Below are 22,014 nucleotides of genomic sequence, written 5' to 3'. Positions count from 1 at the left end.
TTTAAAAGGGCAATTAAAACCGACTAAGCACCCAAAATAAGCACACACATTAGACTGTCACACCTGTGTATAGGACACAAGCTGAGCCAGCCACCTGGACATTGCTTTGTTCATACGAGGGATAAAAAGTTATTCCCTATGTCGAAACAAAAGCAACCAACCCCCAATCCCCAAGACAAACACACCACCCACCCACCCCAACCCCAATCGCATTCATTCGCCAATTCAACTTTCGATTTAAATATTTTCGCTCATTTCCGCGCTTATTTTTCCTAGATTAAAACTTGCAAACAAGCATACGATCGTGGGTTCGATCCCCGGCCGAGTCATACCAAAGACTTACAAAAATGGTACTAACAGCTACCTCGCTTGGCGCTCAGCATTAAGAGGTTATAAATCCAAATCACACACACGCGCGCAAACAAGCATACAAAGTTCAAGGTTCTTACTCTGACAACATGGCTAAATCAGGTTAATTTTTAGAGCCGATGTTCATTGTCTCGAAAGGCACCTGCCAACGTTTTACCAGATACATGCCGTACTGGTTTTCGCCACGTGCGGACTCTTGCCCAGTTATCACAACATTTTGACTCGTTCGTATATTGTGCGCCTGCCAGGCCATTCAGCTGTGTACCATCCTTGTTGTGAATAAAATTAGAATTAGTAAGAAGTGGTCTTTTTCTGGCTATGCGGGCCAGCAGGAATCAGCAAGTGTTTCTTTTGCACGGAAAGTAACAGAAAAACTTGAAACATCTATTTTAGGCCGATTGTATAACAAGTTCTCCCAACTTGTACAAAAGCGCTCTAGACTAATCAGATGTTGGTATAATATGGTCGTTCATGGCAACAGAATGGGCATGGAAAAGAAGTTTAAATAATTCTTGATTGAACTATCCCAGCCTCACTTATCATCAGTTATATAAGTTATATATTTAAATCACTGTTTAAATGAAACTTAAGTAATTTCAATTAAAAATTTAATATTTAACTTCATTTTTGAAAAGAAATGTTTAATTTTATAGCTGGTCAGTGTTAACTTGGTTATTTGATGGTTATTGTTATGGCTGTCTAATCAGTGTTAACTTTACTATCACATGTTTTTATTAGGGCCAGTGTTCAGTGTTTCTTCAAACATGATACTTAGCACACATTTAACTTCAGCACCTATTTATATAGGTTTTTTTTTTCTTCTCATTTATATTACAGAACACTTCATGGTAGTACTATCACTGGTTTGAAAATGTAGCTGGTTTTGTTTTCTCTGTTTCCCCGATTCTTTAGCAGAATGAAACCTGCTATATGGATAAGGCTTCAGAATGCACAGAGGTTGGTTCTTATTACATTTCATTCTCAGGTTCCTTTAATGTTATGATTTATTGCAGGAATGGCTCACAATTCTAAGAATACACGTATCCGTACATGAAGTGCTTTCTGACAGTCGAATGCATTCAAATATCTCACTCTCTTTCCGCAGAGCGTCATCCAGTCTCACCGTTTCTTGTTCGCTGTTTCAGGAGAAAGTGTAGAGCCGAAGTGGGAATCCTACTCATTACCGAGTTTCAACTGTGGATTTACCATGCATGTACTACGAACGTTCAAGGTAAGTTTCATTTATCAAACAATGATATTCACCTTGTTTTTTTTTTAGGACGCTTGCAGTGCCGGATTACTCAATAGGCAGAACAGGCACCGGCCTAGTGGCCCTGTGACAACGGATCAAAATAATATTGATAAAACGTATTAGGAGATAATTTGCGATGGGGGTAGGTGGGCGGGGGCAAGATTTCGACTGCCTAAAGGCCCAAAGGTCTCCACAGTGTTTAATCCAGCAGTGGACGCTTGTACTGACATGGAGGTTCTTGATATGACTAGTTTAGATATGTTTGAGTTTGTATAAGAACTAGGGTATCAAACAACAAAAAGATACCCCAAACCACCCCACCCCCCCTTCCGATAATCATACAAAATAATGTCGTTTTGCTGCTAATATGAATGTTTTAGCCAACGATATCGCACGGTAACTCAAGCCCGTCATTCAATACCAAATACGTTGCATTTTTAATGCTGTTTACAATATGAAACGTTCAGATAATACTATTCTCATCATATCTCTCATCTTTCACATCATCACCAACGTCATAACTCACAAGAACAACTACCACCCACATCATCATCGTCATCATCATCATCATCATCATCATCAAAATCATCGCTACCAGAAACACCAGCACGGTGGTCCCCAATTACTTCATTTTTCTATCCGCAATCACCGATATCGTCCTCATCACTATCATCTCCTTAATTATCATCACTGAAGCCGCAACCACATCATAACCGCGACCAAGTTACCACTATCATCAGCGTTGTCTTAGTTGTCACAACCACCACAACTACTATTTCTACCATCACTACCTCGGATACTACTACTATCAATAAATAAAGCAACGACTATAGTAAAGTAAGAAGAAAGTATATATATATATATCTGTCACGTATTATCTCAGTTTACTTTGACAGAAAACTTCTCGTAACTGAAATTTTTGTTGGTTGTAAATATTGGCTATATGTGCATTATTTGAATATTTGTCGGTTATTTTTAATGTTTTGTCGTCTCGCTAGCCGCTCTCAGGAGCGTTTTTTTTTTCTTTTGTTACTTTTTTGTTTTCACAATCATTTTCATTAACATTTCCCATACGTGTACGTTTCATGACTCGAGCCTAAGAAAATGTAAAGGCTAAGAAAAGCAGAACAGTGATACAAAATTCTAACGGAGACATCTACAGTTAATTTGAATGATTATTTGGGATAGACTTGGTCTGACTGCCTCAAGTTATTGATGTTTTCAAGCTTCAGAACTTCATTTGGGCATCACGTGCAGTTTTTTTTTTTTTTTTTTTTACGGTTGTTAAAGATTTTAAATTTTACAAATTGTGCACAAGGGCCATCCTAATGCAGTCCAAATACTCTGGAGAATGAATTACTTTTGTAGGTAAGTTTTATTAATCGCCGTGCTTTATGAACATAATGTCGGAAACGAGACGCAGACGATAACATACGAGATTTTTGTACATGAGCAATACGACTGCATAATGGAAGGCCACGCAGTGGCAAGATAGCGTTGGAGTTAATTACACGCATTTTTTGTGAGAATGTATTAGAGTAGACGTTTTTGTTTGGTTCGTGATTGACATGGGTTATTTTGTTGTCGTGCCTTACTCAGTAATGAGGATGTCTGCATACCAGGTATAAGGGGTTACCCTCTCCCCCCCCAACATTGAACCCTTTTAGGAGCCACCGTTCATCACCTGTATAGAAACATTATTTCGCGTCACAATTTCCAGACAATCGGTCTTAGAATCTTTAATTTACATAAAATAACGGAAATTTATTGCATCTGTTCCATATAATGATGACGAAGCTAGTTTAAGAGGTCAGTGTATTACTTCATTAAGAAAATAGATGTTGAAAGAATTGAAATCATAGAACCTTTAAAAAAACTATTCAGTTCGGAGACAAATAACTTAAAGTAAAAGAAACGTGTATATAAAAATGTGTAAATAAAAATGTGTAAGTCCAATATGGAGAATATATAAGGTACTTACGTGTAAATAAAAATGTGTAAGTCCAATATGGAGAATATGTAAGGTACTTACGTGTAAATAAAAATGTGTAAGTCCAATATGGAGAATATATAAGGTACTTACGTGTAAATAAAAAATGTGTAAGTCCAATATGGAGAATATGTAAGGTACTTATTTTGACCAATACCATGGTTTCCAGTAATACAGATTCTCAGAAAGCATACAAACTGTAGGCAAATTCAAGATTTTGGCGAAACGTACTCAGAGTTCCTTGATTCTTTTCTGAAAGCTATGCTAGAATATTTGTGAATAATGAATTTTTCGTGTGTAATGGGAAGGCTCTCTTAACAGCGATATGAAGTACCGAGTACTTTAGTAAGGAAGGACACACGACAGGTACAAACTCAAGATGTTACGTCAGGTTTCAGATATGCTTCACCGAGACAGATCGTGTGTGTGTGTGTGTGTGTGTTGTGTGTGTGTGTGTGTGTGTGTGTGTATCGATGAGTTACTATACAAACATGTACAAATCGCGATTTGCAAAGGTAAATGTAAACATTGTATACTACAACAAAAAAGATAAAGGGCAAATATGTTAAAATTCTGTAAAATGTACATAAAAAAGAGATAGAGACAAAAATATAGAATTCTTCAAAATGCAGGGTCAAAATATTTTATATAAATCACAATTCCTTAAAAGTCCAAGATTTATCAGGTGTTACAGCATCATAAACTTCCTTAACTGAGTTCACATGAAAATAAATTATAAATAATAATAGGTATAAGAAGAAGAAGAAGTTTCTGTCTTACGTGTGGCCATTGACAGGGTATTGCACTCTACTCAAGGTTTACCCTTCAAAAAGTATGCACAAGTTAGGTATGTATGTCTTATATATACGCTATCGGCACAATAACATCACATCTCGGAGACTTGTTCTCTGCAAGGCCGATCATAACATTGCTCGGCTATTTCTGTCAAATCGTGAATATGCTCGAAATTTTGTGGGAATGCACATCAGTTTAATGTGTTTCTTGAATCGTCTTTGTCAGAGTGCACCACATATGTTACCACAGCAATTGCCGAGGATGTTCCGATTGTGACTTTGTCTCCTTCCGCGTCTATATTGTTCCAGTTCAACGAAAGTAGTTCAGAATATAGTTCTCAAAGGTGGTGAATTATATCGGAAGATTGCTTCGAATTTTGATGGAAAAGACTGAGGATGTTCCGATTGTATGAAGGGCATCCCACTCACCAGTGAATGGTTCGATACTATAAAGCTTGTCTGAGGATTTTCCACTCCACTTACACTACGAACTATTATATATATATATATATATATATATATATATATATATATATATATATATATATATATATATATATATATATATATGCGTAGAAGCAGATCATGCATATCTAAAATTGTGTTTATTATGAGAGATGTACCTCCAGTATTTATAAGAAATTAAATGTCGGGTAGAAATAATAAGCTAAGATATGAGAAATATATAGGGACAATAAGGCAGGAAACATACTAGTTTGTGTGTCTGTGGTGTGTGTGTGTGAGAGAGAGAGAGAGAGAGAGATTTTTTTAACGTAGCTTTAACAATTTTTGGCAGTTAATAATGATGTGTAGGACTAGGACATAATGCCAAATACATGTAGCATCATGTTCCACCCAGTCACATTATCCTGACACCAGGCCGACCAGTTCAAATACTAATCTTTTAATGCTGAGCGATAAGCGGGGCAGCTGCATGTATCATTTTTAAAAGTCTTAGATATGAGTCCGTCGGGGGTCGAACCCGCGACCTTCCGCAGTGGAGGCGGACGCTCCAACAACTTAGTAGGCCACCGAAGCTGTCTGCTAGTTTGTTAAATATGTAAATTTTTCGGTCATGAGATTTGCTTTTATAATTCACATTCTGTTTCATACGTGGTCATGTGATACAGTCCATTTGCTGCCTCTTGACTATTCTTAAAAATACATTTTTTACGTATCACGAATCGACGGAAGATTGTCAGCCAAATACGTTTTAAAGTTTTTCTTGTCAATACTCCTGTATAATTTTTAGCGTTGGCTAAATGTTTGCCTATTAATAAATTACCTGACAAACAAGATCCCTTTAAATAATAATCACACAGTAGTATTACAGTGTAAATTAAAAAGACCAAACGGTAAGTTTTGATTGGTCATAAATAAAATTAAATATGTACTTACTTGGGACACCAATACACTGATGCCGAACACCTGGACAGTGTTGACCTTTTATTCTTTATGGACAACAACTAGAGATTACATTTGCACAGACTACAATTTTTGTACGTTAACATTTAAAAATTGTCATATGCACATGCCATATTACAACCCAAAAAGACTTAGAATGCTGTAGATTTGTCCTATAAATTCACTCTATTTTAGTTTGATAACAAGCCAAGGTGCATCAAACAGTCAGTATGGCCTTTGAGGCGAATCGAGCAGACTACTGGACAATAAGCAGGTCCGAGAAGAAGCATATTAAAACAATTGGAGATCTATATATTTGTACACTTGTTGATAGTCAGTCTGATTAAAATCAGATCTCCGCTGTCCTATTTGAAGATCTGGCGACGAACGCTTTAGGGTCATGTTCTGGTGAACTCTGCATTAGACGATGGAAATGCAGCTTTCAAAAAATAGAAAGTGGATCAAATCGTTCAATACACATTCATGCTCTTTATCCACACTGCTAAGTCTCCAAACGCGAAGATATAAGACGTCATCTGATTGGTTGATAAAATTTGCGATTATGATAATAACATAGGTTACCAGAACATGACCCCTAAGCGGTCGCTGTCAGATCTTCATGCATACTAGTGGGGATCTGATTTTAATCAGATTGTTTTATCAAAATTATTTAATTTTCAAGACCTTTGGACAGTTTCAAGTAGACTATTATACAAAATAAAACCCGTGCTTGTTGTCGCATTATCGCTACCTAGTTTTTCCGTTAAAATGTAAATATGAAAGATGTAGACGTGTAATAAAGACGTAGAAACATTAAGGTTTATCTTTAGCAGTAGATGACTTATTAAATAGATAAAGGTAAAATGTACACACCATGTGCAACACCTCAGGCCACAATACTGATCACCCGTGACTTACTTGTATTGAGTTTTGATTTACAATATGTGTGTCTGTGTGTGTGTGTGTGTGTGTGTGTGATTTGGATTTTTAACGTAGCTTTAACAATGTTTCAGTCATATCGCTACGATGTCTGCAGTGTGACATTTTATAGTGATGTCTAACACTGGGGCATCATGCCGCAGACACGTAGAGTGATATCCCACCCAGTCACATTATCCTGACACCAGGCTGACCAGTCCTAACACTAACCTCTTAATGCTGAGCGCCAAGCGAGGCAGCTGTTAGTACCATTTTTGTAAGTCTTTGATATGACTCGGCCGAAGATCGAACCCACGAGATCCCGCATCCACTTGGCCACCGGAGCGGTTTACAACATGAACCTCTAAAACCAGCTTCCACTGAATCGATTTAGTATAGCGGTATAAATTTCAAAAAGCTTACCGAAAAATCGAATTCCAATATTCTTAAGAATAAGAACAACTCATTTTCTCCCTTCCTACTGATGTGTGGTCCAATACTCCCTAGTTCTCACTGACCTGCGTGGTCATATGTAATCAAAAGATAAATTTTTCCCCTTAATGTTTTCTCACCTGCGTAGTCGTAGGTAATGAAATGATAAGTTTCCCTTATTTTCCACTGACCTGAGTGGTCAAAAGTAAATAAAAGATAATAATGTTTTCACGAGTTCCATTGATATGGGTTGGCCAGGGTGGGTATCGTGACTCTTCGGATACGAGTCTAACGCTTTAGTTACTCAGCTTCCGCAGCTCACCTTATGGTCACAGTGAACAACAGGGTAGTCGTGTTTTAAGATGTAAACTCTAAATATATGAGAGAATATACCTGTAATATAAGGTACTACTGTCGTTTTCTTGACATCTTTTCGTCCAATCGGGTTTCATTTTCTTTGGAATGTTCGACAGCAAAGTGAGTATTTGCGTGTGTGTTTGTCATATGGATTTTTAACTTTGCTTTTAAAACAATTCATTCATTTTGCTACGATGTCTGCAGTGTTGCAGGTTATAGTTATATCTAGCATTGGGCCGCAGATATGTAGCATGCTGTCCCACCCAGTCACATTATCCCGACGCCAGGTAGACCAGTACTAACACTAACATCATTCATGCTGAGCGCCTAGCGAGGCAGCCGTCAGTTCCATTTTTATAAGTTTTTGGTATGACTTTGCCAGGGTTCGAACCCGCGATCTCTCGCATCCGAGGCGGACGCTCTAACCACTAGGCCGGTGCTGAGTATATTGATATTTACGAAGCAAATATAATGACTCTCGTGTTACTTGGATCGTACCATGTAGTGTAGACCTGAACATTGTGTAACGCAGATCGTATCTTACAGGAAACGGAATGACGCACGTGGTCTTTTAGTTCATATTGTCATAACGATTTAAACTGTAGACTTATTGTAAAGAGCTTTAAAAACAAATGAAATTCCCCAAGAGACAGACGAAATATTAGAACCAAAATGTAACAAAAAGTTAAACGATTGATTTTGTCTCGTCAGCAATGCGGACGAAATATAAATTTGTTGCGGAATATTAAAGAACATTAAATATTTATGAATTTCATAATGACTGTAAAAGGGCATGGATCATATTGATCAGACAATTCTACTAACTGGATGATGATGAGCACTCAGTTTGGTATATTTTATAATTTCCATCGAAGATAATATTCTTTTTGTTGGATTATATGAAACTGCTTTTCACGCCTTGATTCGGAACGCCCTCATCCATTACCAGTGGGATATAACTAGACTCTTTCTGCAAAAGGAGACACGAAAAAATCTTTGGCAATTTAGCTAATGTACACCAGGCTACAGAAAATGCGAAATAAAATTGGCGACGACGTTCCGCAAGATCGCGCATTGTGATTTTGTATGTAACGAAATACCGAAAAAAATGTAAGTTTTCTCAGGTGGCGATCAAGAGATGTTTTCCTCTAGTCAGTGAAGCTGATGTCAAGGTAAAAACATTTGCGTTTGGTCTCCAACCAACAACTACTAACTTCATCGCTGAATTAAATCGCTCATCCCTCTAAACATCATCGGTTGTGAGATATTGAGGACTGCAGGTATGTACTACTTTTCGTGGTTACAGTTGCTACAAAAAGGTTTGATTAATATAGTTGACGTCATGTGATCACATGTGTGCATCTTTACCCAACCCCGGCCCTAGTGCAAGGCGAACGAGGCAACCACCTTGGGCCCCGCGCTTTCGGGAAATCAATTCCGCAGTGCATTTTTTTTTTTTTTTTGCATGGGGCCTCGCGTTCATCGCTTGCTGCCTTGGGCCCCGCACATCCTCGGGCCGGGCCTATCTTTACCAGTGCGTTTGAGGAAAGTATTATATGTGATTAGGTTGCACAGAAACAAGATTTAATGAGACATTATTCATGTATTACCGTGCAATAAACATAATTTTAGTACAAGTACAACCTCTGACATTTGAATTAGTCACGAATAATATCTGCAGAAAGGGATGACAGTGACTTTTGCACGGTTCGGTCAACTCCCTTACATAATTATCGAGCGAGTCTCCTATTTTCCCTTCATCTTTGCAGACGAAAATGGCATACATGACATAATAAGCATCTGTCAAACGGGGCACGTGCATTTGTGGTAATTAATTTGTACCTGCTACAAGGCACGTGGAATCTGCACCATCCTACATCACACACACATAATCCGGCAAGGCCATTCTAGGGGAATGTCAGTGGAAACTCAGCATTGTGATTGTTTTGTAAGGCCTGTAGTTCTAGTAGATGTAATCTTATACTAATTTTCTCCTAGCTTTTAATCATGGCGGCGAAAAAGTATCTGATACATGTGACTAACTCGAAACGTGCAAGAGTGCTCTATGACCTTTTGGTCTGACAGAGATAGATTTCATAATTAGTTTTTTTATTCACTGTTTTGTGATGCTGGTAATATTACAAATTATAGGATAATGAATAACAGCGCTATGTCTCTGTCATGGATACTTGAAAAGGTGGCGGAGAATTATAGCCTGGCAATAATTACCGTTTGGTTTGAACTTTCAGTGAAATATTCATTAGGGCCTTTTCCAATAACAAAATTGGTTGACTTGTGTACACGTGTCTTGCTAGCATGATCTGGTCATAAAACAAGTAGACTGGTGTCCTTGCTTCTTACTTGCATTGTCTAGTCACAAAATAGGTAGACTGATACCCCTGCCTTTTGCTTGCACGGTCTCCTCACACAATATGTAGACTGGTATTTATGCGCTATACTTACATGGTCTGGTCACAAAATAAGCAGATTGGTGTCCATGAGTTCTGCTTGCATGGTCCGGTCACAAGCTAGGTAGACTGGTGTGCATGCGTCATGCTTGCCTAGTCCGCAAAAAATAGAAAGACTGGTGTCACAGTCTCTTGCTTGCATGGTCTGGTCACAAAATAGGTAGACTGGTGTCCATGCGTTCTGCTAGCATGGGCTAGTCACAAAATAGGTACACTGGTGTCATTGAGTTCTGTTTGCATGGTCTGGTCACTAATAGGTACACTGGTGTGCATACGTCTTGCTTGCATGATCTAGTCACAAAATAGGTAGACTGGTGTGCATGAGTCTTGCTTGCATGGTCTGTTCATCAAATAGGTAGACTGGTGAGCACATGACGGTTATTTAATACCGAGTCAGTTGGAGTTACTCGCCCTTCCCCGGTACACAATGATAGCCGACCCCGGCTGATCAGATGGCGAGAATCAAACCCGCACCCTTGAAGTTTCGAGTCCGACACGCCGAGTATTTAGCAACATAGACTCAAAAAAATGTACTCGAGTCTTTAGGTTACAATTGTCAATGCAGGTCAAAGAAGCAGGTAGATCTTGTTCGCTCAAATCGTTTAATGCGAATTCTCAGAATATATTCCAAGGAAATTAAACATCGTATTGCGACTTAAGCCATATGTAGCCCCATGTAGTTTGATAGATATCCGTATTGTGCAACTAAACCAAGAGTCCTTCTTAATTTCCGATAACATCCATATGAGCACCTTTCCATTGCAAGGTTTAAGAAAGACACAAACACGCAGTCTGTGTTATCTGATTAAATTACACGCTACCACAGCGTATTCCTTTACACTGTCCTTCATTGCATGTATCATACGATTAACGGTTCGCGGTTTTAATTTTATGATTACTAAAATAGGATATACTTTTTTATTATTGAACCTTTAAACCGCACTATATAGTCATGATCGCGTTGATGCGCTGTAAAAACCAATGCAAAAACACTGACTAAAATGGGATAGTCATTTAGCAGATGGATATTAAGAGAGTAAAATGTTTCATGGATTCTTTTGTCCATTCTTCACATAGAATAAGAGTTTCATCCAGTAAATCAATCGTTCATTGGTCCATATATTAACCAATCATTAAATAAACCACTCACCCAATCAACATCTCTCTTTGAAGTTCAGGTTAAAACGTACTTATTTCAATCGACAAAGCGTTCATTTGGACCCCAGATGTGCGTTGAGTAAAAGTTTGTTTGCTCCGCACTCCATCAGCATTGATTAGAAAGGACACTCTGTATAATTAGGGATAATGCATTAGAGATATTGTTAATGAACGGAATGAAAACATCCGTAATATCCTTAACCCAAACATTCCTTAGCAACCAAGTGCTATCTGAATTTATTAAAACAATATGCGATGTTGCACGGTGTCTGTAAAGAGCAGCACTTTTTTACCTTGGTTTGAGTACATCTCATCGTAACTCAGCCTAAAATACAAGTGTGCTAATTGCACTTACAGAGAGTGTTGAACTTAATTATAGATGGCTACGATACTTTTCAGTATTTATCATTATATATTTTGTTCTGTGGAAAATATTTGGGTTCCAGACTAAATATTTATGTACTAAAGCAGAAACATCATCGTGTTCACACTTCTGTCCGCCGTCTTGTTCTGTTCAAAACTTATAACATTAAATACGGCGGCCATTTTACCGAAAAACGACCGTCATAAAGAAAATCAGGTACCAATTTTACAAAAACGGACGTTATGTAAAGAAAAGCGTGTATCTAATTCACAAAAGACAACGTCGACCTCATAAAAGCTAGTCTTGAATTCAGCAAGTGAGAATCGAATAATATGAACACGTGTATCGAATGAGGAAAGCGATTACTGAGTATAGAAAAAACGAACCTCGAGTGCGCAAAAGCAAGTATCGACTTAAGAAAGTGTGTACTGAATACACGAAAACGATTATTGGGTTAAGATCAAGTGAATATCGAGTAAAGTAGGTCAGTATATCGAGTTTAGAAAAGCACGGGTAAAAATGCCGAATATATAGTAAAGTAATGCGAGTACTGATCCAAAAAAGATAGTCTGTACAAGAGCCAATCGAATTATACAACTAGTTCAAGAGCCAATAGAATTATACAACTAGTACAAGAGCCAATCGAATGCTACAACTAGTACAAGAGACGATCGAATTCTACAACTAGTACAAGAGCCAATCGAATTCTACAACTAGTACAAGAGCCAATCGAATTCTACAAAAGCGTACAAAAACCAATCGAATTCTGTTGTTATTGTACTCGGGTTTAACGCCATTTTTCAGCACAAGATAGGCTATACATGGCGGACAGTATAACTGGTGGAAGAAGAACCCTGGAAAACCCAGGGAAGAACCACCGACCCACGAGAAGCTACTGGCAGGCTTTCCCATGTACCCACGCTAGCCGAATCTTGGACGCGAACTCACGCAGACAGAGGTGAGATGGCAGTGATCCGGAACGGTGAGCGCTTTAGACCACTCGGCCACTCGGGGCCCCCAATTGAATTCTACAAAAGCGTACAAGAGCCTATCGAATTCTACAAAAGCGAGTATCGAGTCACGACACAGAAGCAAGTTTTTCAGTTAAAATAAAATTTGAAAGCCGATTCACTAATATAGTACTTTCATTTGTAAGTATTTCTCATGATATAAATATAATCTGAGTTCCACATCCCACTTTATAATAGAGGTTATCAAGTGAAAAGATCTCCTCTAATGACTTGAGACAAAACTGGCTGCATTTTTGTGCGAGGGTTTAAACGTTTGAGACTTTATGACCCGGGTATTACGAAAATGTTGCAATAACCCAATTTCAGCCTAAGAGTGATTTTCTCACAGAAATAATGCCTAAAAAATTATTATCATTTTTGTTCTTTTTTGAAGGGTTTATTGGGGGGGGGGGTTAGAGAGAATGATAATTGTTCACGGAAAATCAGACACTATATCGACATTTCCAGTTGTTTATTTGCTGAGTTTTCAAAAGCAAAATTAATAACAGACGATTGATAGCTCTGTAGCCCTGTCATTCATGTAGACAAAGCATTAGTCCGATAAATCAACCCCAAAACCTATGATAACTGATGCAACGTTTTGGTCTGACCTTCCCTCTTCGTAAAAGCATGCATAATGACATTTCTGACGGTTCTTGATTTATAGTCCGTTGTAGGGGTCTTTCGACATTAGATCCAGGCTATTTCTGGATCGATGTTTGTCAGTTTGCAAATCCGCGTGGAATAATACAACCCTGCTTCCTGACGTCCTGTCACCACCATGAATTTCATGGCTACGATGTTGTAGGGGGTGTGGCTGGAGGCGTATTTGGAATGTTCACGAATCCTGACAAGATGGAACTCCTTCGAATAATTAACAACAGTTCCAGAATAATATTATGGTCCAGATAATGGTTTTGCTTGCTAATAATATCTAAGTTCAACATAAAACACGTCTGCAGACTTACAACAGGAACACAAGAAATGAGAATGACTCCAAAATCGGAATGAATATGATTGCTCAGTTTTTTCCCCTTACACACACACACACACACACACACACACACACACACACACACACATATATATATATCCGACAAGAAGAAAAGTTCTTTATTGGCAGTCAGTGTCAGTTTCATGTGACGTTCAGGTATACTTTTTTGTCTCAACTTTTCCAAAAATATAGATTTTATTGCATGCACAGTATATAGTTAGTCCGTGCACAAACAACTTTACACACCCATTACGTCCATTATGTACCTATGTATCAATAGCTTGGTACCTGGCGATCTTCACTGTATTAAAGAAAGTATTGAAACATGCAGGGTACCAGACTACAAATTTGTAATGAATTCCAATATGGCGGATGGACCTTAATAGTCTCGGCCATACTGAGGGAACAAGATATGGGTAGTCTGTTACATAACAAAGATTTTTCCTCCACTGCACGTACACAATAACTCATCATCAGAAACTTCAAACAAAAATAAGATTAGTAGATTTGGTTTTATCTCTGCTGGTAATAGACAAGAAGAGCTTATGGGATGGTCTTTGGTTCACTGGTTACCACAAGTTTATTATCGCTTCTCTCTCTCTCTCTCTCTCCTCGCCCCTACCCCCCCGCCCCGTACCCAAAGCTACTTGTAGGATAGCCGTGAAACTTTACGCACGGATTCATCAGATGGTTTGGTTGCCGTCACATGATGTCATGAGAGATAAAGGTGGCGCAACCCTTGAGCCATTGAAAATGCCCTCATGCGGCCCTTGGGGTGGTTTGAGTTTGAGATCCCTGGTCTAGTTTATCCAAAGTGAAAATGATGTCACTAGGATATCCAAAATGGCTGCCATGGTAGCCATCTTGAAGATCTTGTTATGGTTACTTTTCCTGAATGAGCGGTCATATCAGCATGAGATGTTTACCAAAAGCAACTTCTGCTGATGTCTGTTCGGAGGTCAGTAAAAATGGTGCAGATCTGACGTCTAATATAGCTGCTCATACAGCCATCTTGAAAATCATGTTGTCCATATTCTTTCCTGAACGGAAGGTCATACTGAAATGGAGTTTTCATCAGAAGAATTCCAATTGTGTCTAATTGATTCTAACTGAATATGGAGCGGATCTGATTTCTAATATGTCATCTTGAAATAGTTATTATCGCTCCTTCTCCTGAAAAGAGGATCATAGCAATTCTCACTAAGACACTAATTACGACGTCCTCTTGGTTCGTAATGGAAATAATGCCAATCTGATGTCCAATGCGGCTACCATATTGGCCATATTGAAAGTGCTATTATTACTACCCCTGATAAAGAGAAAGTCATATCGACACGGAATTTTCACCATAAGACTTCTTATGCTTCATAGTTGCTCCTATGGGAACATGGTGCCGCTCACACTTCCGATATGGCTGTCGGTGCCGCTTTCTTGATAATCTTGATATCGTTAACTTCTCCCAAATCAATGATCGTATTAATGTTGGGTTTGTACTGGAAGACTTTATATGATATCTAGTCCGTATTAAGTGGAAACAGTAAGCATCTGTTATCAATATGGCCGCCATGCCAGCCATCTTGAAAATAGTGTTGATGTTAAACCTGTCAAACGGAAAGATGTATCAACATGGATTTTTGAACACTAGACTTCCTAAATGCCTTGTTGGTTCTAAATTAAAAATCGTTATGATCTTACGTCGTGTATTATCACCATGGCACTATGGTGCCATCTTGAAAATCTTATCACTATTCCTCATAATGGAGTGACCATCTTAAATTGTTTTATCTCTGCTCGTTCCAAACGGATGTTTATATAAACACTAGGTTTTCGAAAATAGACTTTTAACGAAACCTAGTTTGTTCTCATGGACCAAGATGTGTGTGTGTGTGTGTGTGTGTGTGTGTGTGTGTGTGTGTGTGTGTGATTTGGATAGTTAACGTACCTTTAACAATTTCTCAGTCATATCGCTACGATGCCTGCAGTATGGCAGTTTATAGTGATGCCTAGCACTGGGGCATCATGCCGCAGACATGTAGCACCATGTCCCATCCAGTCACGTTTGTTACATTGTCTTTCAGAAAGGAAGATCTAGTCCTTCGGTTGGAGGATACCTAGCAAGACAGATTGTATTAGCAAATCTATTCAGACAACCTCTGCTATTTCTGCATTACAAAAGTATGCCTCTATTACATGTGCGCGGTTTTACCCATATACCAGTTTACCGCGATTTTTTTTTTAAATGATGGTATATACCTCGGTACATTTTCTCTGCACCGGTACGTCGGTAGTTTACGCCAGTAAAAAATGTACGGAAATTCCCGAGTAATCTCGTTACGAATTTAATTACATGAACAGGATGTTCTAATTTTTCATGACAATATAATTCAGATTTAAAAAAAAGATGTTTTTTTTGTGTGTACAAAAAAGTGGTATTTGTCACAAATTAATTATTATTTATGGTCCTTTAATCATGTTTGACACGTGTCACGTAGGGAAACATGGTGGCCAAATGGGATCTTGTAGTTCTTTACCAGCGCGTGTTAATGTATTAAGTACATGCATTCCTTTGTAAGGCTGCGAATCTTCCTTAGAATTTAAGGAGAGCAATTGTTCTCTCTTTGAATGTTACGTATTTTCTTAAGTCCACTAAATATTTTCTCGTTTGTTGAATAAGTTTGATTTATGTTTACTGGATGTTTACTCTCTCTCTCTCTCTCTCTCTCTCTCTCTCTCTCTCTCTCTCTCTCTCTCTGATACATGCCTTGCCCGGGTGTTGGCAATACACTCAGTTTCTCTTATCAAATATATCAGTAGTGTAGCTAGTATATTGTCGGCGTCAGTATCAACATTTTCCATTTTCATCGACAAGCTTTTTAACGTCAGGACAGCGCCTTGCACAGGACGTCAGCAGTGCTGCAAACTTAATCATCGTGCGTCATAGTATTTAGATTACTAATTGTTACATTATAACATATACAACTATTAGCATACACAAAGAAAACATTCATCTACAGTTAAGTAATTGGAGGGGGAGGACTGATTTTCTCTTGAGCTGGGATCCATTTTTTATCTCAAGTGAATTAATATTTTCAAATATGGCAATGGATACGATATGCTGTTATTTTCATGAGATTAGCTGAAGATATTTTCCCAGCTATTGACAGAGGGAACTTATTTCATTAAAACAGTGATTGATCCCTTTTCTAGAATATGTAAACGTTGGTTCCTAATATAATTGCGGAATACCGTGGTACGTATCGCGGCATGTGCAGACTACCGTGGTGCAAACGTTTTCGTGGTACCTAGGTCTATCAACAATGTATGTCGGCGAAGTACTTTACAGAAACATCATACATATTGTTCGCCGGAAGCCGCAATTTATTTTATACACCGCGGCAGATTATACTGTAATGTCAGAGAATTTTCAAATAAAATATAGTTCGACGCATTTGAAACGTTTCGGTCAATCCTTTTGTCGTAAATAACTGAGGTGGTCCGAATGTCAGCTATCTGCAAACATTTGAGGTACGATTCATTGGAATGACCTAGAAGTTCCAAATGTATCGAAGTGAGAAAGATTAGAAATGGAAAATCACACACGTTCATACATCTGTTGGAGGTATCCACTTATAAATGGATCAAAAATATAGTCCAAGCGTTATATTTTGTTACACAACTCTTGTGACGGAAACATAAATAATTGTGACCCAAACGAGTTTTGCACACAACAACTGAGCTTCTTTTAAAATCAGTACAGTATCATGTATACAACTACAAAGTGGACACCAAGACCAAGACGCTGCATTAAAAGAGAAAGCTATACTTTAGATGTCAACTTCTATTTCTGTTAATTACATCAGGGTTGAGGTTGCTTTTCAAATACAATATAAGCAATTCGATTGTAGTGGATCAAGGTGTGTCTTGCTGGAAACGGAAGAAGAATTATATCATATATTAGCTGCAATATGGATTGAAAATTACCAGAGCGGTAGAAAACGTCAATTAACCGGAGTGAAATAAAACATGTTGTGTGAAATTTCGCATGGAAGCTATCGTGAAACTAATCCCCAGATACAACCAAAAATTGACTTTGTGAATGAATGTTATTGGACTACTCCCTTGTTTAATGGAAGAACGCAACGAACTAACAAGAAAACGTCTGTGTTATATAGGCATACATCCCATAATTTTCAGTGATACAAAGGAATAGATTTAGGGCTCCCATCCAACAACCGAGATGTTGTTGGCAATATTTACATTAAAGCCCTTCTGTATGGCACCACACCAAATGTATATCCGGGTTGTGGCATAAGGGCTTGCGGATCAGATTCTTTAATAGCAGAGGTATTCATACGCAATTTTATCCAAAGTACAGTCGTCAGCTCAACAACTTTATAAACGTAAACCAAAGATAAAAATATGATATGTCAACAACTCTGGATAACGTAGACTCATTTACAACTAAAAGAAAGAAAGAAAGAAAGGAAAGAAAGAAAGAAGTCAACTTCCTGGCTTTGATTTAACCAAATTTCTTAGTAAGAAACCCATAGGTGTCGTGTCACCATTTTAGTGGTTAGCATGTCGGTGAAATTTATCTGTACGGCCTCCTCTAATGAGAGAATGACTTTTGCCTAATCATGCAGACCCTAATATGAGAATGATCATACAACGATTGTCAACGACAAATGGAACAATGCAGTGGTTATGTGAAGTAGGAACTGGCTACAGTGTAAAAGAGCCTGCAGATGTAGTGACTACTATTAATACCATTGTAATACATACCTGGCTGCGACTGGTTCGTATTAAATAAATAAGATATTGGCTACTTTAACGTACTCGATGTTATAAAACATTCAAATCCCATTTTTGTCTTTCCTGCTCTAGCAGAAAGGGAATCACGTGTGTTTGTCTTCCGAGGGCGACTGTAGCCTATTTATCCTAAGCGTCCTTAACGTTATTTATGTTTGAAGAAAATTATTTTGGAAATTCATATGACAAGCCTCATTGAGTAGCTCTCGAGTAAGATATGGTGTTTAACCGAATGTTTTACTCTCCTTTATAATGCTACAAATATATATGTACCAAACATACATCTTAGAACATTTTATCTTTGGTTGTTCATCTCTGCAGTGACTCTCTGGCAGTTCATCACATGCGGACTCATTGTGGTCATACATGAAGCATCAGTCTGTATACACACGAGTCTTAAAAGGGTAGGTTCCACTCATTTCAAGACCTTGTTATGTCCATCGAGTTTCAAAGGGGTAGTTTCCACCCAGTTCAATTCTTTGATATGCTCCACTAGTCTTCAAGTGGTGGCTTTCTCACAGTTCAGTTCCTTATTATGTCCTACGAGTCTCAAAAAGGTAACTACTTCCACCCAGTTCAATTCCTTGTTATGTCTCCCTAATCTCGAATTGGTCCTTCCACCCAGTTCATTTCCATGAGTCTCGAAGGAGCATCTTCCACCCATTTCAATTCTCATTATGTACCACAAGTCTCGAAATGGGTAACTCCCACCAGTTAAATTCCTCATTTCCCACAAGTCTCGATGTGGTAACTCACACCCAGTTCAATTCCTCAATATATCACACAAGTCTCTAAGAAGTAACTCCTACCTATTCCAATTCCTCATTATATCCCACAAGTCTCGAAGAAGGAACTCCTACCTATTCCAATTCCTCATTATATCCCACAAGTCTCGAAGGAGCTGCTTCCACCCAGTTCAGTTTCTCATAATGTTCCACAGGTCTCGAAGGGATAACTTCCGCCCATTTCAATTCCTCATTATATCAGACTGAAGTTAGAGCTGTGTGGATGTTTCTTCAGTTCTTTTAAGATCTTTGTTGTTAGGGTTTGTGGGTGGAGATAGAGCAGAAAAACGTCACACATTACTGCCATCTTTCATCAGAACCAATTGATGATGCACGGATGTACCAAAGGCTTTTATTCCGTGTAATTATTGTGATTAATGGCCGATGCTGTCCAGATTAAGTGGTTGTGTGGGTGGCGTAGATTATGAGAGGCACTCTGTAAAACAGTTATCTAAAACTATAAATCTGATTATAAAACAGACTTATATGGAGGTAACTAACGAAACAAGAAATATACATGCGGTATTTCAAAGGAGAAGGAGAGACGTTTAGCCTTGATTAGTGGGACCTCCAGTAGCGCTTGCGATAACACCCCACAAGATTTACAAGGAAGTGGAGGGACGGATCGTTTCATCTGTTCGTAGCTTTTTTGGAGGATCTAGTCGGTCTTATCATCGGCAGCATGAGAGCTGCAAACATCGTAGTTATCTCGTGCCTTGAGTTTATAGCAGGAGAAATGTGGCGAGTGGTATAACCATGGGCGTCAGCAGGAATTTATCCATGGCGGTGGGATGGGTGGGGCAGAATCAAAGTTGAAGTGATAGGTGTGGACAACTGCCTTCCTCCTACGTCTGTAACTATGAATGAATGCATCGTGTAACACCATGGGTGCAACTATGAAAGCATCGTTGCGTTACATTTCTTAAAATAAGCGTCAATTACAGGCACCAAACTAATTACACTGTGCAGGACCGAATTGGCAACAATGCTCATTCTGTGGAGAATATGATAAACGATATAGGTCTCCGGTGCACATATTCCTTAAGCGATCAACCATATACGGTATGTGTTTGTTTGTTTGTTTTTTGTTTGTTTTTTGTTTGTTTGTTTTTTTGGGGGGGATAGGGTACGAAGGCCTACGTTATTTTAAACAAAACTTCAGGTTCCCAGAAAATTTTGAGAGTGTACTCATTTTCTGATGCATTTGAGAAAATAATCTTACTCATTGTACATCATTTCAGTTATAAAAATCACCATTTGGTAAAACAAAAAAGTGTCATATTCGGAATTAAAAAATCCGTTTCCCACGAATTAAATGGTCTGTCCCCAAGGACCCAAAAAATAAGATTCTTTCAAGACGGAGACCGATAGAGCAAGCACTTGGCTCTTTATCTATAAGCAATATCTTAAGAAAAATTGAATTGAAATTTTGAATTGAAATTTAACATTATCTGAGTTTGTGTTGTTTTCAGAATCCATGTGTATGCATCATGCTTTTGTTATCTGAACGGGGAACAAACCTGAAATTGAACTCACATTTGGCTTCATATTTAAGTACAAATATAATAATGCTATTACAGATTCCACCCGCTAGAGATGTTGCCATAATATATTTTCTAATTGTTATTTTGTTGTGGTTCAGTGTTTACCTCACCTGGCTGCAAATACCAAGAGAGCTTGTAGTTCCTTCGTCCGGAGTCCGTATCTTGTTCTCAAAATCAGCCCGAATAATTCCAACCAATCTTAACATCCTCGCATGTAAACGTTTCAATTAGATCTGGATACCACGTTATTTCTGAACGTTCCGCGATACATACCACGGTATAATGCAATTACATTAGGGACCAAACAATTAAATGTTCTGGGACAGGTGCCTGACAAATTTTGTTTAATTTCCGCCTGTCAATAGCTGGATAAATACATTGCTCTGGTATATAGCAAAATAATACTATGTTATATCCATCATATTATTTGGAGAAAAAAATATTAATTGTCCTGAGATAAAATAAAATAAAATATTTTAGCTCAAAAGAAAATCACAGCCCCACCCTTCCAAAAATTTAAATGGCTAGTACCATATATTAGATGAATTTGCTATGTGTATGCTTAATGTTGTATAATTAGTAACTAAATGGGGTGATCAGTCTTGCACAGCTGATGATACCGTGAAAGACATCGTTCTGACATTAAATAGTCGATTGATTCCGAAGCCTACATTTTTCTGGCAACACTATCTATTTAATAACCTTTAGTGGGATGCCAACAACCGGTAAGATGTTTATTAAAAAGGGCAAGTAAATATAAAACACACTTACTAAAACAAACGACAACATATTTTGGGGACTCCACAAATTATCTAAACATAAGAAAGAAAACATGCGCGCTTCTGCAAATCTTTGGCTGATTCACAGTCATAGAAAGGAATACATATGCTGAACACATTCACATATTCTTGTAAATAACTAAAACAAGGCATGTGTTTCTGTTTTTGCTTTTTTATATATTGTTTTGAGGTTTTTTAATCCGAAATTTTTGCTTGGCCCGAATATGTTTCACAACATTCCATTTGGCCACCGCATTGGCATGAGTGACACGTGTCAAACATGTGATTAAAGCACCATAAATAGAATTCTATTTATAATATTCGCCATTAATTTGTGACAGATGTAACCGTTTTGTAAAAAGAGTTAATGTTTTGAACTATTGTGTCATGAATGAAAACATGCTGTTAATATCATTAAGGTCGTAACACGATTCACCAGGAATTTTCGTGCATTCCTAACAGACAGAACCTGCCGACGTACCGGTTCAATGAAAAAAGTACCGTGGAACGTACCATCAGAAAAAATACTTCGGTAAACCTCTACTTTAATTAGTCAACAAATAATGCCGATATGCCATCTGATATGG

The 22,014-nt window shown here is 38.1% G+C and overlaps 1 protein-coding gene across 14 annotated transcripts in view; it reads left to right on the top strand.

Moving 5' to 3' along the window:
- LOC149784510 (potassium voltage-gated channel protein Shaw-like) overlaps positions 1-22,014 on the top strand; it is a 167,953-nt gene that overhangs the window by 61,349 nt on the left and 84,590 nt on the right. For 12 of the 14 annotated variants that reach the window (XM_089932600.1, XM_089932599.1, XM_089932597.1 and 9 more), the window contains exon 2: positions 1,515-1,600. The gene's annotated coding sequence lies outside the window, so the exon portion shown is untranslated. Of the gene's footprint in view, positions 1-1,237; positions 1,327-1,474; positions 1,601-22,014 lie in introns of those variants that run through there. The other 2 variants (XM_089932594.1, XM_089932593.1) reach the window with 2 other exon arrangements.

This window comes from Sinohyriopsis cumingii, chromosome 14, assembly GCF_028554795.1.
Source record: "Sinohyriopsis cumingii isolate HCF-2022 chromosome 14, ASM2855479v2, whole genome shotgun sequence".
NCBI lineage: Eukaryota > Metazoa > Mollusca > Bivalvia > Unionida > Unionidae > Sinohyriopsis > Sinohyriopsis cumingii.
The sequence above is the reverse complement of the archived record's forward strand: the minus strand, read 5'-3'. Positions and strand labels throughout refer to the sequence as shown.